This window comes from Mugil cephalus, chromosome 6 (genome assembly GCF_022458985.1).
Source record: "Mugil cephalus isolate CIBA_MC_2020 chromosome 6, CIBA_Mcephalus_1.1, whole genome shotgun sequence".
Classification (NCBI taxonomy): domain Eukaryota; kingdom Metazoa; phylum Chordata; class Actinopteri; order Mugiliformes; family Mugilidae; genus Mugil; species Mugil cephalus.
The window spans coordinates 5,991,096-6,009,686 of NC_061775.1; the positions used below are offsets into that span (position 1 = coordinate 5,991,096).

Below are 18,591 nucleotides of genomic sequence, written 5' to 3' on the forward strand. Positions count from 1 at the left end.
AGTGTTTCGCATGAATGAAATGACTACAATTTAACAGCTTAAACTGGCCTCTGCCCCACACAGCATAAAGCCCAGCATACTGAGAGGATTATTTTAGGATCCAAGCTCTGGCTTCCATAATCCTCTCTCCTCTCCTCTCCTTCATCCTGCTAAACCCGCTCCCTTCTCCTCTTTCAAATGCCCACTAATCTCTGTCACTCTGACTCTCTGTGTGGCTGTAATCTGGTTTGTACCTATCTTTCACCTGAACCAGGCAGGTTCACATCAATAGGTCAGACCTGTTGTTCCACTGTTTTCATCTCTCCGGTCTCTTCAATATCCCAATGGTGTTCCAATCTGACAAGATTGAGTCTTAGCCCACGCCAGGTTGGTCAAGACGCTGCCACCTTTGCAGAAACTAAATCCACCCAGCAACAAATTAAAAAATGGGCAAAGGGGACCAGCATGGCTGGTGCTGCTGACCTGTGATGTCACCCACCTGTCACTCAAAGGCCACACCAAAACAAGCACTGCATTTTTTGGTCAATCCACATTGGTTTAACTTTTTACAATGTTACTGCTTGGACATCACTGATATTGATGTTTATTATGTTCCCAACTGCTTAATCTCACTTGACATAAAGTAGAGTCAGCTTAGATTTTGGCTCATCCCCCTCACAGATGTTCAAACAGAAAACTAACAGAAATCTCTTGGAATCTCCAGAGTTATCAGTAGCCATCCTATGGGGACCATGGTGGTTTTGGGACATTTCTTTCTTGATTAAAGGATAAAGCAACTTGCCTAAAAATCTCACTGAAATTCTCCTTTCATCTGAAGCTGCACTTATCCTGCTGCTTGAGTATTGCACTGCTTTCATAAAAGTCGTCCAACACTCAGCTACAACCAGCATTATACTGGTGACAAGGTGAAGTAGACGTGAGCTAGTGAGCCAAGCAAACAAAGAAGAAGCAAAGTGGAGTGCCCTTCAGTTCACTTCTGACTGGGTATTTGTTCTCCCTCAGCAGCTGTTGACACCAGAGATGGGTGAATTTATTCCCCTTAGTGCACATTAGCCTCACATCCTGTCATCAGGAGTCATGCTGTTTATTTGGACTTGACAGGCAAATTCAAATGATAGGCATCCAATTAAAGCTGACATTTACCGTGGCGTATCTGTCCATGCTGCTTCCGTACACACTGTCTGTCCTTTAGCTCGTCGATATTGCTCTGCTTCCGCCCAGATAATAATGCATCTAACAGTCATGTAAAGAAAGAAGCGACCGCGGGCGTTTTCAGAGCGGTGACAGGGCTTTAATAAAACGATAAGGGAACAAACATCACTTTAGGCAGCCTAATAGATAAATCTGGGACCCAGATGAGATTATGGCAGAGATTATGTCGGTGAGATAGAAAATGGAGTCTTAGAGGAATATTAAATAAGCTGAGGCTCATGTTTATCTTCTCAGGTTGATGTTGCTGATCCGTGCTCATGTATTTGGTGGGAAACACAGGTGAAAATAAATATATAAATCACTCTGAAAGAAGTGACACTGACACATACATTGATCTAAAACTACAGAGTGAAACCAAATCTGTGTATGAGTAAGTCCCTTCATTTCCACAGTCCTCTATGAATAATTACTTTGTTTCAGCTGCTGGCCTGCAGTGGCTTCAGTGTATAAGGCTAGGAAGTTCATTACCTCTTATCTCATTCCTCCCATCTGCTGTTTTTTTTTCTGCACCCTTCCTTTCATCGCTAATTAACTGCTAATCCTTTCCGCATTGCTATGATTTAAATGCATGCAAAAAACAAAAAACAACAACAACAAAAAAAGAGGCCTCACCTCTTCTTGTGCTTGTGTGGGTGGAAAAAAGAAAAACTCACCTTTGTCAACACCATTGTTGTCTGTACATGTCTCCACAAGCCTTTGTGTGTCCAGTCTCTGAGGATGGAAAATGCTGGGAAGTGTTCCACAGCATTAGTTAAAATGTTTGAAACCAGTTTTGTAGCAGAAAAACAGAGACACCAAGCTGATCTGTGAACAAGATATGGTCAAACATGTGAGGTGGGTCATGGGCTCTCAGTGTAGGTTGTGTGAGAGTGTATGTGGGCATGAAGTGTGAAATGAATTACAGATTCTCTGTGACAAAGACGATATGTGCATGTGAGCATGAGCAGAAAAATGGAAACACTGATAGAATAGAATAGTAGTTTAGAATGGAAACGGTAGATAATAGACACAGCAATAGAGATGCAATAAGGACACAAGGACACACACACACACACACACGTCAAGTCAATATCCCAACAATCTGAAGATGATACTGAAAGGAGATCTGCTGTTTCCAGTACTTGCTTCCATGACAACAGCCTTGCAGGGCCCCCGACCCCATGGCTTGTCTGTAATGAATCATCTGCCCTGAAGGCGAGGCAACACCCACAAAAACACATTTTGTGCATGCAAAGACTAAAACATGGCGTGTTGCAAGACCCACATACGTTCCATGCGAACACAGGTGTCTGTGTCTGTGTTACCGCCTTTGTGAGAAATTGATTTGACACAATTCCTTCCCCAGCCCTTTATTCCAACCTTACCCGTCACGACTATGTGTCATACCCTAACATCAACCTAATATTTACAATAACCCTGAAACTAAGTCTTGATCATTTAACAGTCCTCTTAAGCTCAATCTGGTCCTCACACAGACAGCTGGACGAGTATGCTCACACAAACATACACAGACAGACAGACGTGTGTGCTTGCTCACGTCAGACTGGCTTTCAGAGAATTCCTCTTTAAGTCCAACCGATAAGTGGAGTCTTCAAAACACACATGTTCTATCAAGAGGATTGTTTTTTAATCAACAAAGGCAGAAGTGGATTGTTCTGTGCTCAATAACAACTCTGATTACTGGGAGAGATCTGGAGTTCATGTGTGCATGTTTATGTGCAGTATGTGTGTTTCAGCATGCGTGCCCGTGTTTGTATGTTAACTTATACCCCTGCGACGGACACAGGCGTGCTTGTATGCATCTGTGAAAACAGACTGTGATCCATTTTCACTCGACAGCTGCTCCGGAGAAAAACACTGAGCGTGGGTGAGGACAGCTAGTTGCACCTTCCACAGAGGACCTGAAGTAGCGCCACCAAACCGTCGCTTGTCTTGTATGCATGAATCCGTGACTCTAGCATTTATAATGGCTCTATAATGTGTTTTAGCTTCGGTTTCAAATTTCACACATCTGTGAAAGACCGTAAATCACATCTTCTCTGCATTCTTGTCTTGTGGAAATCAAGGTGGTACACTTTCTCAAGTGAGGTTAAGGGCCATCCTTGTGCTCCAATGTACGTGCCTTTCTATTACATTGTGAATTAGTGCACTAAAGGATTTTTGAGGGGGAAAAAACTGCTAAATAGGGCAACCACAGTAACAGTGTGTGGAATAATCCAACAAAGAAGCTACTTTGTCAGCAATATAGCAGCATATCTGTTTATAGTCCACCCAAACAAACTCATTTTGTAAACACACGCAAAAAAAAAAAAAACAACTAAGAATCGTCTTTGTTGAGCTGTTTTCGTCCTTCAAGCTGCAATTAGTTTTCCACACAAAAGCAACAGCTTGTTTTGAATTCTCTGGTTTTGATTAACTGTCACGGCCTTGTTGACATTGTCTTTTCTGGAGCTGCTCTGCTACTCATTCAAGGGTTTTTGCTGTCATTCTAGTACAGAACAAACTGAAGACATCTTACAAGGTAATAACAATGAGGAATATATGCACTGAAATATGGAAGAAAGTATATTTTCATATTCCCCAAAAGTTGCTGTGATGTCTTTCAATGCCGCTGTGTACATTTTTTATCTCAACCAGCATCATGAGGTCGTCACCTGGGGCTTTTCCAACAGTCTTCAAGTACTTTTCAAGTATGTTGAGTTCTTGTTGACTGCTTTTCCAAAGCCATCTCTCTTAGATGACTGTGGAGGTCAGGTCATCTGTTGGAGCACTCCATCAGCTTATCCCCACTTATTTGAACAGGGCTACAGTGAGAATTGATTTCTGGAAATCTGAGCCTCAACTGCAATATCAGTTGTTATTGTGTACACCAGTGACACCGGTGGTTCTATTTCTATTTCTAAATTCTAAACTCTCCCTATATATTTCTTTCTATCTTTAAATTTTGTAGATATTTTTCACACTGACATGGAAAGACCTCTAGGGTATATATTGTTTGCCACTGAAGAAAGCAGAAGCAGTCCAAAGAAGAGAGGCAGAAGCTGCAGCTGCATTAGCTGGGCAAGGGGAGACGACCAGAGGACACTGTCCAGACACTGAACAGAGACGACCATTAAGTAAGTAATGCTGTTGGGGTTTTTTTGTTTTGTTTTGTTTTTGCCTTTTATATGTAAAGCTACTATATGTTTGGTCGACAAAGTAAGAACTCCTGGATCATGCAGATATCGCAATAACATCTAACTATTGAATACATAGACAGAACAGACACACTAAACATATCCCTTCAAGAGCTGGGATGTGTTTTTGTTTGTCCCACTGTTGGAAAACAGCCTTACCAAAACCAGATGGGATGGTGTGTCACTGCAGAACACTGTGGTACCCGCGGTAGTCATGGTAGTGTTACCCTCTGAATAAATCAACAATCACCACTATCACATCTCCACCTCCATAGTTCACGGAGGAAAATACATACCATCCGTTCACCTTCTGCATCTCACCAAAGCATGGTGGCTGGAACAATGAAGTTCATTGCATTCCTTGTGGTCCTTGTCTTTGTGGTACGGCCTCACTAAAGGCCAGATGTCTATGCAGACTTCTTTGAACAGCTTATGTCTGTTGCTTGACCTCTGTGCAGCATCAATGGGATTTGAGCTGTCGTTAACTAGAGATTTCTGACGCCAGCAACTGTAATGCATTTCTCAGCAGGACAGAAAACTCCTGATTTATTTTCCTTGATTGGTCCTCAGAAGAGGCAGTTTCGCAACAGCTATTCATCCTGTACTAGAAAAATAAATAAAAAAACAAAACAAAACAAAAAAAACACTAATTAAATGGAATAAGCAATCTTTGAGCAGTTCGTTCTTGGATCTGGTAGTAAGTCAGTATCTCATGATTCTGTTCCAAATTTTTCTTGTATATTTTAAAAAGTACATTAGGATGGTGGATTGCATGCTGGCCACCATGCTGTTGAGGATTAACTTATCCCTGATGAATCAGCATGATACGCCATGTGTTTCTGACCTACTTACCACAGCAGGACCCGTGTATAGATGAGCCCACGAGCAGGTATGAGCTGCACACACACACTCGACACATCAGACCAGAACACTGTCACAAAGCTTGAGCTGTTGACACAAAAGCTTTCGCTCCCCTTTTCCCTGTCTTTCATAAATACACCGCCACCAACATGCAAACAAGGAAAAGTATATTGCAAATGAGCACTTTTACTTTAACAGCATCCTCCTCGCTTTTTTTCTGTATTACAGACACTCTCTGACTCAGTGGCCTACTTCCTCTAACTCCATCATATACACAGAGACTTAGGCTTAGACTTTAGACTTAGAGTTAGACTTAGGCAGACTTTTATGATCCACGAGGGAAATCACTTTGTCACGTAACTTTGTTACATAGTAAACACAATAAAGGTAAAATAAAATGAGATTAGATTAAAGTAAAAGAAAAAGAAAAAGTGTAATCAAAATATTTACAGAATCATCATTATGAAGAAATATACAAAAATAGTTGGCAAAAACAGTGTCCGATATGATTGTTTGGTGAGTTGCATAGTAACAGCGGCATGGATTGTATCATTGAATGGTGTTTCTCGTCAAGGGTGTTTCCTTGTCAGGAAGGATGTAAAAGCCAACCGAGTAGTGTCATGCCCGTAAAAAAAAAAAAAGGTCCCTCCTTTCACCTCTATTCACGATGCCCAAGGTACTCACGAGTCCCGTCAGTTCAACAGTAATCATCTAATTATCCTCACCCCGTCCACTTGTCTTTATTAGAAATCAGTCAATGTCCATTGCTGTACAGATGCATGCAGGGCAGCAGCTAGGAATTCTGGGCCCCCCGCCATTGTATATGGATATCTTTTGAGTAATATGACCCTTGTCAGGCAAAATATATAAAATCATGCCAAAGTGTAAACTGTCCAACATTCTAAACTGTCTTTTTACTTAATTTATCTTTTTTTTTTGTATTTAGGATATTCAAATATCCCACCCATAACAAAGTTTTACAAGGCTACATTGGAACTCATCATAATAAAGTAATTGACCCTCACATGATACTCATAATTACTGAGTAGAAATGACTGTGTCATGATACAATTTAATGCAGCCTTGGGGCACTGTCCACAGAGATAATAAACATAAATACAGAGACCGAAGCAGATAGCCAAATTACTACCGTTGCTCTACAGTGAACTGGCGACTTATCCAGAGTGAAGCCCGCCTCTCACCCTACGACAGCTAAGCCCTGATGTCCTGGGTCTCTGCTCTGCTTTTCCTAACCCTGGCCTCCCTCTCAAGTCTTTTCTGGGGTCCAGATTTGTGTTTTTTGGGCGTCATCCTCTTAATTGATCTACCCCTCTGCCTGCTGGAGTTTGTTTGTTTACTTAATTCACATGAGCTAGAAGAAGAACTGTGGTCCAAGCCATTTTTAAGAAGGGGGTTACTGAAATTATTAAGATTAAAATATTGCGTGACTTTGTTTTAGCTCGGATTTATTTGTATGAGTTAAGTTTATGTATAACAATTTAGTCAGTTTAGCTTCTGGGCTCTGGGCCCTTAGAATTGTCTTTCCCCCATATGGAGGGATGCAGCATATGTGGTAAGTATTTTCTCTACACGTAAGTGTGTTTTATACGTGCGACAAAACCTGTCTAAGTAACTGCAGAGTTCAATCATTCATTCTTTTTTTCTCTTCTCTACAGGGAAACTGGTTGTCTCTGTAAGACCCATAAGTGCAGCCTAAAATTGGATTATTTTGTGACCAGTTTAAAATAGCGTTTTCTCTCAGCAGGAGAGAAATGTCTTTGTCTCTTTTCTTCCCTCCTTGGCTTTATTGGAGTCATGTGGCAAGGATTGTTTTGAAAAATAACCCAGAGCAGTAAAACAACGACCCCTGGTGATAAGACGTGTCAGGGCTCCTCGGGCTCCTTGCATAACAGACATCATGTCAGCCTTTTGGCGCAGCTGCTCTCTACATCACATGTAAATGAGAGCTCAGTCATTATAATGAAAGCATTATAATTCCATTTATGTGTGTTTGTGAACTCGGGCATTAATATTCTCTCTAAGCTAGATTAATCAGATGAACACACAATTAAAGTAGCTCCTATTATGTAACTGCTCTGGAGGAGAGGGCTCTGTGCAGGGCTTTACGGGTGTTTTTCATGCCCTCGGGCATCTTTGATAGACACTCACTGTTTGGCAACTCCTCACTAGTTTTACGAGCATGATTTGATACGTGACAATTTCATTCATTTTAAACAGGTGCTGGCATCCAATCCCCTGCAAAAACCAGTTAAAACAGATCTTTTCCTGGAGATGTTAAATAATTGATTTAATCAAGTGTGTTTTCATTTGTAAGCACAGCAAATCAGACTTTACTGTGATGAACAAGAAGAGAAAGAGAAAAGGTTACTGCAGTGTAACCAAGTGCATTTGATATAGTGCTTTTCTGAAAGCACACAACATGGCCATTATTCACTCATGCACACAGTCACGCTCCAGTGATGACAGAGCTAGAGTAATGCAAAAATCTGTCTTTTCATTTTTATTTTTATTTTTTTGTTCATATCGGTATCGTCTTAAAATGCACACTGATGTGTGATGCAGGGGGGCCGGAGCCTCTCCCAGTTGTCACTGGGTTAAAGGCCGGGTGCACCATGGACAGGTCTCCAGTCTATCACAGGGCTAGAACAGTTATGAAAAATTGTTTCAGGATTCCTTTTTGCTAGTGTACCTAATGACCTGACAAGCGAGAGTATGCATTGTGTGCGTGTGTCACACAAAAATGAGGGTAGGGCAGGAATCACTGTGACATGGAAATGAAAGGTAAGATGCCAGGTTAAGTAATGAAATGTGTGCGAGTAGGGAAAACATAGGAGACAGGAAGTGAAAGGTGAGGAAAGGTTGGGAACAACGAGACCTACTTAGAAAGAAAATACGCCTCGTACAGCTTCACATCGTATTCACATTCACACACGAGGCCATGACATTAAACGGCAGTAAAGCATTCACTGTGGTACGGTTTCCAGGCATTTGGAGTTTGTTGGTTGTGACTAATTTGATTATTGTATGGAAAATGCTTCTTTCAGAGGTGAATGGGGCGATGAGAATTCATCACAGCATTGTAGTGCAAAAATATAAATAAATAAAATAACGATCCAGGACTTATATGTTTTGAAGCTCATTGTCAATTTCGTAAATTGGATTGATCATGGAATCTTGCCATGGGTTTATTATTCCCTACTCAATAAACTCTCTGTAATAGTCTGAGACATCCCCAGGAGCTTTAATTTAATCTGGCCGAATTCAATATAGAGAGGCATTAGATTAGGCCAGGGTGACAGTTTATCTTTTTTCTCAGTTTAGTTTAGGTAAACCTGGAAAAAGGAATGTCTTTTAATACCATAGCCTGCACACAACCACCATATTAAGTTTGCACACATTATGAAATACTGTTAAAACGTAAAGGTGTTAAGCTTCAAGTGCTATATTCAAACACAAACTAAAAAAGAGACCTAGAACTATTAATAATACTTTATTTAAAGTCCTGTCTGTAATTGAATTTTGCGTGTTTTTAGGCGTTAGCCAGCATAGCCAGTCTCACCTCAATAATTGCAGGATCACTCATAAATAAGTACACTACTCCCATGTAGGCCTTACTTACTGTACACTTTACTAGTGTGTAGGATTTCTCGTTACATAACAAAGTATCGGTAAACAATCCCTTACGGTGACCCGATGCACATTGGAGAAGTTGTGAATAATAGATCAAACTGTGTCCCGCAACAATTCAACTGACCCAGATCTGGATTTTCTCCGTCGGCTTATTTAGCACATCTTTTTATTTTAAGTCTCCGGACCGTCAAAGACTGTTGACATGTACCTGGAAAACCTGGGACATTTGATTCTTGTGTTTGTGAGGCAAAATTAAATTAGGATAAATGTGGTGCAGTGTGACGGCCACAGAAGCGAGGCCACATAATAAGGCAACAAAGATATTGTTGTTTTCCGTCCTGCTTCACAGACATTGTGTTTGTTCCTCATCTTGTGATTGCAGCTTGTGATCAGTTGTGCAATCCATAGATGACAGCAGTAAATGGATTATGGTCAGTCGCAGAAAAGAGTGGAAAGCAGACGCTGGTTGAAGCTTATGATGCCTTGACTGTGAACGCTGTGAGTCATAATTACTTTTTTTTTCCTTTTTTTTTAATGTATTTATATGTAACCTGTGCAGGCAGTCTTGAATTAAACGTAACTCAGCAGTATGCAAATACATGACAGCTGGGGGCAAGGATTCTTAATATTTATTTTGGAAGTTTACAAGAAAAGACGATTTCTTGGTACACAAATGAATGACTTTGGTGTGTTGGGCAACGCTCAGTTCTTATATGCTCATATGCTGATGAAAAGCTTTTCTCCTTCGTGGGTAATTAGAGAAAAGAGTCATATCACTGAACACAGAGTACAGCGGAGAAACATTCACACACACACACATGCAGATAATCACACAAAGCTGTTAATCTATTGTCATGGAGACCAATTGTTTGCATGCAGTGTGACGTGGGTGTGGTTACAGGAAAAAGTGGGTCTTTTGCAGTGTGAGCGAACAAAAGCTGCGAAAGAAAATAGGGTGACACTTGGGTTTTCAGGAGAGGCAGTCGGGGGAAATTGTAAAATTACACCAGGAGCTAAGCAAATTACTTAGTGACTGTCATCAAGTAATTCAGTCTCTTTAAATAAGCCTATCCACTGAGCTTTATGTTTTTAAATGTGAAAATATATATTTATTATCTGTTATTATCACACAAGGAACTGGAGCTTTTAGAGAAGATGCTACCATTTTTGACAATATAGATCATTGGTCATCAAACAATGATGCACTGTGCAATGTGAACAAAGAGAGGTGAAGCCAGCACAAACCTATTTTGTTTCCATCTGAAGGTTAGAGTATATTTTCTACATCGAACACACAATGCGAGGCTGTGATCTCTTTCATCCTGTATTTTGTAAAGCACAGACCATCACTGAATGTATCACTGAGTGGGATGATGATAATGACGACGACTGCTGACAAAGGAGACACAGTTGTTTGTGCTAACGTATTGTGCACATGGGCACACGGCTAACCAGAAAAGGCCACACTGAAGGAAGATGCAAACAAGCCTCAACACACATTAAGACACATACACTACTCACAAAAATGTAGGGATATTCGACTTTTGGACAGCAAGTAATAACAAGTACTTCAACAATTTATTGAAACAGAAGCTAACAACAGCGGTGGGTATGGTCATGTTTTTGCCACGCAATGGGGTGTGGACCCAGGCAGCAGTGACGTCAATGCACGTCAATGCATGCCCTCTGTATCAATATGTCTGAAAACCACCCCGTCCCATTTGAAACTGGAGGATGACTACAGACTGAATGACGAAATATGAGTCTGAAGCACAAAGGTAGAGACAATACAGGGGGGGACAAACAAACAAAAAAAATAAATATTTGTCATTGAGGCGCTGAAAAAAGAAATCACAGGAGATGAGTTCCACAATTGCAACAGGACAAAATAAATAAATAAATAAAATAAAAGTGCAAGGCAAAACTTGAGTGCTGGTGACATAGGGATGTTGACATTGCATCTTATTACTGGTTGGACAACAGGAAGAAGCGAAAGAGAGGCTAGCAGTTAGCGGTTGTTATTGAGGCAGAGCAACTTATTGGTTTTGTCTTGTCCTTTTATTCTATGCTGTATTTTTATTTAAACTGTTTTCCTGATAAAACTTCTTAAATACTTTTCACCTAATATACAAATTAATGTCTTGAACTCGAATTATTTTGACAGTACTTATGCGCTGTCGTCGTATTTTTTGTGCTTTATTGAGCTCTCTCTTCCGAACGCATTGTGAAAAGTAAACTGAACTTGTGTTGTCGCAACCACGAACCGATCTCGCAGTCCGAGCTGAACGTAGCCGAACAAACAGGCCGAACATATAGCCGACCTCATCTAGAAGCCGAACGGAGCCGAATGTGCAGCCAGAACGTATCGGTGGTGTCACCTGGAAGCGTCGGATGCTCAGGGGAGCAGATCTGGCAGATCTGGCTCCTCCGCTGGCACAGGCAAAACACGGGAGCGAAGTCATGGCCAGCCTTAAAATGAGTTCATTGGTGATTGGCTGCAGCTGGGTCAGGCGCTCCACCAGTTTCCTGCCTAATGAGAATGACAGGGAGGGAGAACGCAGGGAAAACAAAAACAAGGCACCGGATGCACAGGAAACCCAAGACCATGACAACAAAGATATTTAGCATTTGTCATTAAACAAATGTTGACTAGGTCAGAGACAGAGAGTGCTGCTCTGTGCCAGGCCTGTCTGTCTCGCTTTCAGTCTAGCTGTGGACAGTGGACAATGGTAAGACAAGGACCGAGATAAGAAGTATCACAGTGAAGGATCTGTAATGGCATGGAGGAGAGTCAGTTTTCAATTAATCCGGCCCTCATTGGGTTACAGTACATCGGTGCGACAGCTAATCACCAGGGCCAGGCCTGACACACTGACACAAATTCAAAGCCACAACACGCGCACACTTGCCTTTGAACACTTACAGTGTTGCATGTGATGTGCCTTTGTGCTTTTGTTTGCATGTCAAGGCTTTAATATGGGTAGCGGAAGTTTGAGAGATGTCTAGGATACTGCGACTCAGTGCATGTTTTACATCGTCAAGAAACACTAAAAAGCCAATTAACTGTATTTATGTGTAACGTTTTTTTTTTTTTTTTTTAATCACACTTCATTAAACATATGAATTCGGTCAAAGCACAGCATTTGTAAATGGCATCCCATTTTTAAAAAGGGATTCGAACAAAGAAATCCTTTTTACTTTTCACACAGACGTGGGTTTCTTGTTGGGTTTTCATATTGTAACACAGGAAACAACGCAGCACGACTGCTCAGGATTCACTCCCAGCCCAGTCACGATCTTTACATCTCGCCAAAGTGAATCTGACCCCTGATACTGGTTTCCCGGGAGACGCCTGGTTGCCTCACCAACACGCTCAGCCGGATAAAGGCATAGGTAATCTCGAGAATCACACAAAACAGGTGAAGGAGCAAACAAAAAATGAGGGCAGTTTACTGGATAATGGGGAAAAAGATGGAGGCACAACGGCAGGCTGCATTGAAGAAGGTACAAAGCAAACAGAAAGGACAAAAGGACCCCGCTGATTAAAAAGTGTTCTGCTCTACTGCCCCAATAAACTTTGCCATCGACGAGTTGACCACTCGCACAGAAAGCTCAGCCACGTAACAATGAAAACCCCAGGTTGAAACATTTATTGCCTTACGTTTACAAATTTGACCAACTTTAGTAGTTCATGATATTTTGATTTAATGTGACCTAAAGCTAAGGTATCAATTATATTTTGTAAATGTGAAAAAAAGTACACAAAACCCAATTTTAGAAGCAGCACATTTGTTTTCAGCAACCTCTGACCATTAATAAAATCTCATTTCCAGAAACAAGATCAAATTTAAAGACGATTATTTTGGACTCTAGTGAAAACTATAACTTTGTAAATACACTCCTGTATGCTAATGATTTCATATCAAACTGATGGATAATTGGATGAATTCACTCAATGCCATGAGTATTGTACATGTGTCAAATTGGCGTCTCTTTGACTGTGTTGCTGCCACAGACACTCTGATGTGCAAAACCCTCTGTTCAAAAGCTGCTTAGTTTTAATCTACTATATCAACCTATGTAAAAAAGAATCACACAGTCATAGACTGAGAAGGTGCAGAGATTTTACTGCTGCAGTTAGAAGGAAAACGGTTTGGTCATTATCCCCATTATCATCATTACGTGTCTGTATGAAATGTATCATAGTCGGAAACATGTCGGATGATATCGTGTAACCATTAAAGCGCCAATTTCACAGGGAAAACAACACCAAGATGTTTCCTTCCTGAATTCTGTTGGATTTAATAGCCACAAAATCAGTGCAGTAAAGATAATTTAGCGTCCATGAGTTAAAACACCTGTTATAAGTTGTATCAGTTTTCCATATCACTGAATAGATTTAATTTCCAGGAGCAATGACATGCACAATTTGCTGCTACACTGCAAAATAGCCAACCATCCAAAACACCTGGTTTACAACCAAATGCAAAAAGAAGGTCAGTGCCTCTGTAACGCAGTTTTCAGAATGCTTACATGCTCACAGTGATGATGCTGTCCACACTGATGTTTAACAGGTATATGTTTACCCTGTTTAGCATCTTTAATGTTACGTTTAGCATTAAATTAATTAAAGCTAAACAAAAGACTTAACAGAAGTAGAAACTGAAAAAAGTTGTGACCTGATGTTGGTGCACGAACGAAGTAATGGGCTCAACACAAAACAACACACCAAATATCCTCAACATGATTAATAATTCACACACACAAATCAATGCAATAGATCCTGAGAGTTTTCCCCCAAAACTCTTATGATTGAGAATCTTATGTTGATGCATTGAATCAACGAAGTCATTAGGATTAATCTCCCAGGTACATGAATATCAATCTGTCTGGATCAAAGTGTGGGACCAACCAACAGACTGTGCCTGCTGTTACGGTGTGTGGTCATCAATGTTGGGCAAGTTACTTCCAAAATGTAATATACTTCATATTACAAGATACTTGCATTTGAAAGTACTACGTTTCTTTACAATATTACCTTCTGTGTAAAGTAATAAGTTACTTGTTGCATTTTAGTTACTTTCACCTAAATAAATATTTACGACAAGGCATTACAACGGGAAGGCGCGCAATATTTTGTCATGGCAAATAGTCCATTTAATATTTTCATTTGTATTCTTTTAATCTACTACAAGTATATGAACTGAAATTTACATTGTAGTTTTAAAGGTTGTCTTCCGTGAATGATTTTCTTCAGACACTGAGACACAAATCTCTAGTGACTCATAACTTTATATATTTCTGTCCATATTTTTTCTTAGTTGGCGGTTTGTTCATTATCACCCATAGTCTCATTTATGAGTACTGTAAAACATGGAGATGTATTACTGTTACTGTTAAAGTATTCTGGCATGATGTGACAATAACAACCATCAAAATCCCTCTGCAAACACAACTGACTTAACAAATTAAAACAATTTTAATGGTTGAATCACTTCTAATACCAGCTGTAGTGTCTCATCTTAAATTAACTATCTGTAGAAATGTGTTTATACCTTAACAACAGGACTAACATTAGAGATTTGTTTTTACCTTGTCACTTGATCGAACAGGGATTTCGTCGACAAGCTTTCGAAACGCCGGCGACTCAACTGTAGAAAGATGCAGCGCATCCTCCACAAAACACTCAGCCACCAGCCTTCTCACTGCTCCTGGGTCAAACATCTTCACCTCTGGTCTGGAGAAATACAACTTTCGTTGTCTAGATTTGCCCGCGCCGTCATCTTCCGTCTGTTTGCTAGCAAGAGGTCGTTTAGCCTCTAACTCCAGGTGTTTCTTCAGGTTACTTGTACCTAGAGTACCTTGCTGTGAGGTTCTTATCCGTTTCTGTGACAAATTCAAAATAGACTAGTGCGAGTGTCGCCACTTAGAAAACGTTGACTCAGCTCTTCTTCTTCTTCTGTTGATTTTAAACCGTCTTCTTCTACTCTTTATTTACGGCTATTGCGCCTGTGTTGTTTTTTCGAAAACCTCAGCCTGGGCGACAGCTCGGATTGTAACGCGTTACCGGACTCGATAACTGTAATAATATTACTAAAATATAGTTAGAACTCGTTATATTACTCCGTTACTGCCTATTACGGTAACGCGTTACTTTTGTAACGCGATAAAAATGATAGGCAAGAAGAATAGGGCATGTTTTCAGTACAGTGATTTTAGCAGGGTGGTCCTGTACCATGAGGGAAGACAGAATAATATCATTTTCCTCTGTGGACCAATCAAATTCTCCAAGGAACAACAAAGTGAACAGTGGTTTGGGATAATTCTCCAGCATCTGAGGCAAATGGAGAACATCTTCTGCTTCCATCTTATTGCATGATTTTGACTTTCTTCTTGAATCCGCGGAGCTTCAGCTTCACCTTAAAAGCCTTCCAGATGCTTTATTACAACAGCCAAATCTGCATGTGCGTTGTATCAACTGGTCTAATTTTAATTCCCATTGGCTATTATGTCATGCTGAAACTTTGCGTTGGTGTGATGAGCCCAAACACAGAGTGCAAATTTGAACCATCCGCATTAAAACACCATGATGCTCCGAGAGACGTTTTATTTACAGCTCACATACCATATCCACCCCTGTAGTGATGAAACATCAGATTTTTTAATTTTTTTTTTTTTTTTTTTTTACTCATGTCTCTACATTAAATGTGGAAGACTACGTTACAAAAAGCAGATAATCATCAGTCAGATCCCCTTGGTGTTTGTGTTCAAGATGTTTGTTATGTCCTGCATGCACTGTTTGCTCAGGGTGCAGCTGCACACCCCGCTGACTTGCCAATTAGGCCTACACATTTAGTTACGCACCCTGCTGATTTTCCAATTATACCTACACAGCCGCAGACACTGGTGACTTTAATTAGGCCCGCGCGCTCCCTCTGCGACTCACAGATGTGCACATTATGTACGACAGCTGAGGTTATTGCTCATAATGTACAGCTGTCAAACTGCAGTTAGAAATTAGACAAAATGATGGCAGGAAAGTGGAGGAAAAATTATCAGATGTAAAGGAAATTGTAGCTTTTAGTCCTTCAAGAAGGCGGCGTGTTTTTATATTGATGCAAAGCTGGCCTGTTTCAGGAAAGCGAATTAAACACGTGGTCAGCGTAAGGTACAAACATCAGAGATTGCCAAAGATTGTTGGCTGTTCCAAAGAAAATGGAAATAGCAAAAGCAAAATACAAAGCCTTGCAGAGGTATACCTCATAACATGAAAATGCTTCAACCGTCCTGTAAAGGCCATGAGCTCATGTGAGGAGGTGTTTGATGCTGCCAACACTTGGCTCTGTACCAGCTGTTTGGTAGCTGTCCTCAGAGGGACCTCCATGTGTACAGGACATAAATAAGAACCGTTAATTACAATTAGTTCTACCATTCAGACCTAAGTACGTGTATATTTGACACGCTAATATACACAAATACATCTCCAGAGATTAAAATAGTCCCCTCCAGTGTAATATCTTTGTAGCGCAACACTTTTGTAAGCCTTTCAGTCCAGGTAGAAACAGTTAGTGTTTTTTAATTGAAGCAATAATGAGTCATAAACGCTTTGCCTTCTGTTTGTGCTTCTCTATATGTCCACCTGGGGGCTCTCTGCTCCCACTCAAACTAGCAAATCAGACTTTATGGCCCGCTACCTATCTAACTCAACTGAATCCTCCCTACCTCTCTCTCAACCTATTGTGCATTTTATTCCCCATTGTTTTAATTTCATTATCTGCCTCTCGCCAATGTTCTTTTCTCCAACGCATTATTCTCAATTGGTTATTGCCCTCGAGGCATTAGAGTAAAATATTTAAAACATTTCAGCATAAACTATATGAAATATGAAATGTCTCCAGACACTTATTAAAGCTGGAGGAGACAAAATTACGTAAAGGGAGTAATTAAATTTACCCACAAGGATTTGGTTTCGGATCAGCCTTTCCCCCCACCCCGGAGGCTTACACTGACCCCCGATGGTCGACAGCGTTAGTGCAGGCGTTTGAAATATTTTTCTCAGTTGGTGTGGGGATGCTGACTGAGCTCTGGCAATGCAGCACTCACTGTGCGTAACACTTGTTACAGATGTTGATGTTAATGTTAAGTCAACATGTGAAATCAATGTAATAAAACACTGTATTGAGGTTTCTGTGAGTGATGTGTGGTTTAGTGTGAGAAATAACGATTCAGTGTTACCATAAGCATAACAATGAACTCAGGTTAATCACATAATTCACATCCACATAAAGGAAATGGCACCTATACGCAGATTCGTGTGCTTTTGTGAAGAGATACACTCATCAAGGATTGCCTCCCTCCACCCTGCATTACTGTGGGCTTTTGTGTGTGTTGGTGTGGTCAGACAGGTATAAATGTTTCAGTGTCTGTGTTCATTGTTAGCGCCTGTGCGTCAGTGCCTGCAGTAAGTTTTCATTACGCGTTATAGTGCTTTTACACGTCTCTCACGCAGCCTAGTGTTGGCACTGACATGCGACAGACAGTCAGCCCCCTGTGTTGGTTGTTGCTGTGTTTTTTTGTTGTTTGTGTATGTAAATGTTTCTTGCTGTTAAGAAAATGTAAGTATTTGGAAGTGAGATGTTGAGACTGTGAGTTGAATGAGAGCTGGCACAGCGTGGAGCTCAGCTGCAGAGAAGGGAGTCAAATCAAGGAGAGTACCCACTGGCACTGTTTCAGCCTATTCATTAATCAGATTCATCATAATGAATGTGGGCATGTGCATGTGTGTGTGTGTGTGTGGGTGGGGTGTGGTGGGGGTTACAGAGCAGAAGATCCTCTCCTATCCTCTCTCCCCCTTATGTTTTGACAGGAAACGAACTGGCTAAAAACAAGCTGTAAATTATCCCAAACCTTGCACATGCAGTCAATTTTAATCTGCAGAGGAAAGAGGACAAGGATGCCAGAAATGTGGAACTGTGATCCACCACCCCCTCCCCTCTCTTCCCTCACCAATCCTATCATTTCAGTACTGCAGCAGTGGAGGGCTTCACTCCCATAAAACACCGGCGAATGAGAGATCCTGACAAGTCCTCTCGGCCCTGCACCAGTCAACAGATGCGAAATGGCCTGATAGGCTCCCCAGAGAGATGAAGAGCTGGATGGGGAGAGGTAGAAGAGGAGAAGAGAACGGTGAGGAGGGGAGGGCAGAAGGAGGGCGAGATGGGTGATGTAAATGTCTGTGTACACCTACACCTAATAAATACTGACAGATAAATGACAGTTCCTCTCACTTATTTATACTTTTTATTATGATGATTTTATGGTTGTTTTACTTGATAAGCAGAAGTTCTGTCATTGATTTTGCCATGTAATGATACAAGAGTAGTTCGTGTGATGGCGCAACAGCACCCTCTATCGAAGACTGATGGCGCTACAACAGCTGCTCACTGCAGCTTTGAGCTGTGCTGATGAAGTATGCTTCTCAGTCTCCGTGACGATCTCAGTCTTCACTAAAGTAAATATATCTACCTTCTGATTAAGACATGTTGGATTTTTCTCAGCCAATGACTATGTAGATTGTATGTATAGTATATATAATTTTTGCTGCTGCTCCACTTATGTTCTTCTTCAGTTGACGTCTTGCATCTTCATCAGTGCATTTGACGGAATGTTTTTTATTTTTTATTTCAGTTCA

General features: G+C 40.8%; 1 long non-coding RNA gene across 1 annotated transcript; it reads left to right on the plus strand.

The window, feature by feature from the left end:
* The first annotated feature begins 9,323 nt into the window (after positions 1–9,323).
* Positions 9,324–18,556, plus strand: LOC125009598. The gene is made up of 3 exons (XR_007112960.1): positions 9,324–9,398; positions 12,148–12,293; positions 17,924–18,556. It is a non-coding gene; the product is annotated as an uncharacterized LOC125009598 (long non-coding RNA).
* Positions 18,557–18,591: the final 35 nt, after the last annotated feature.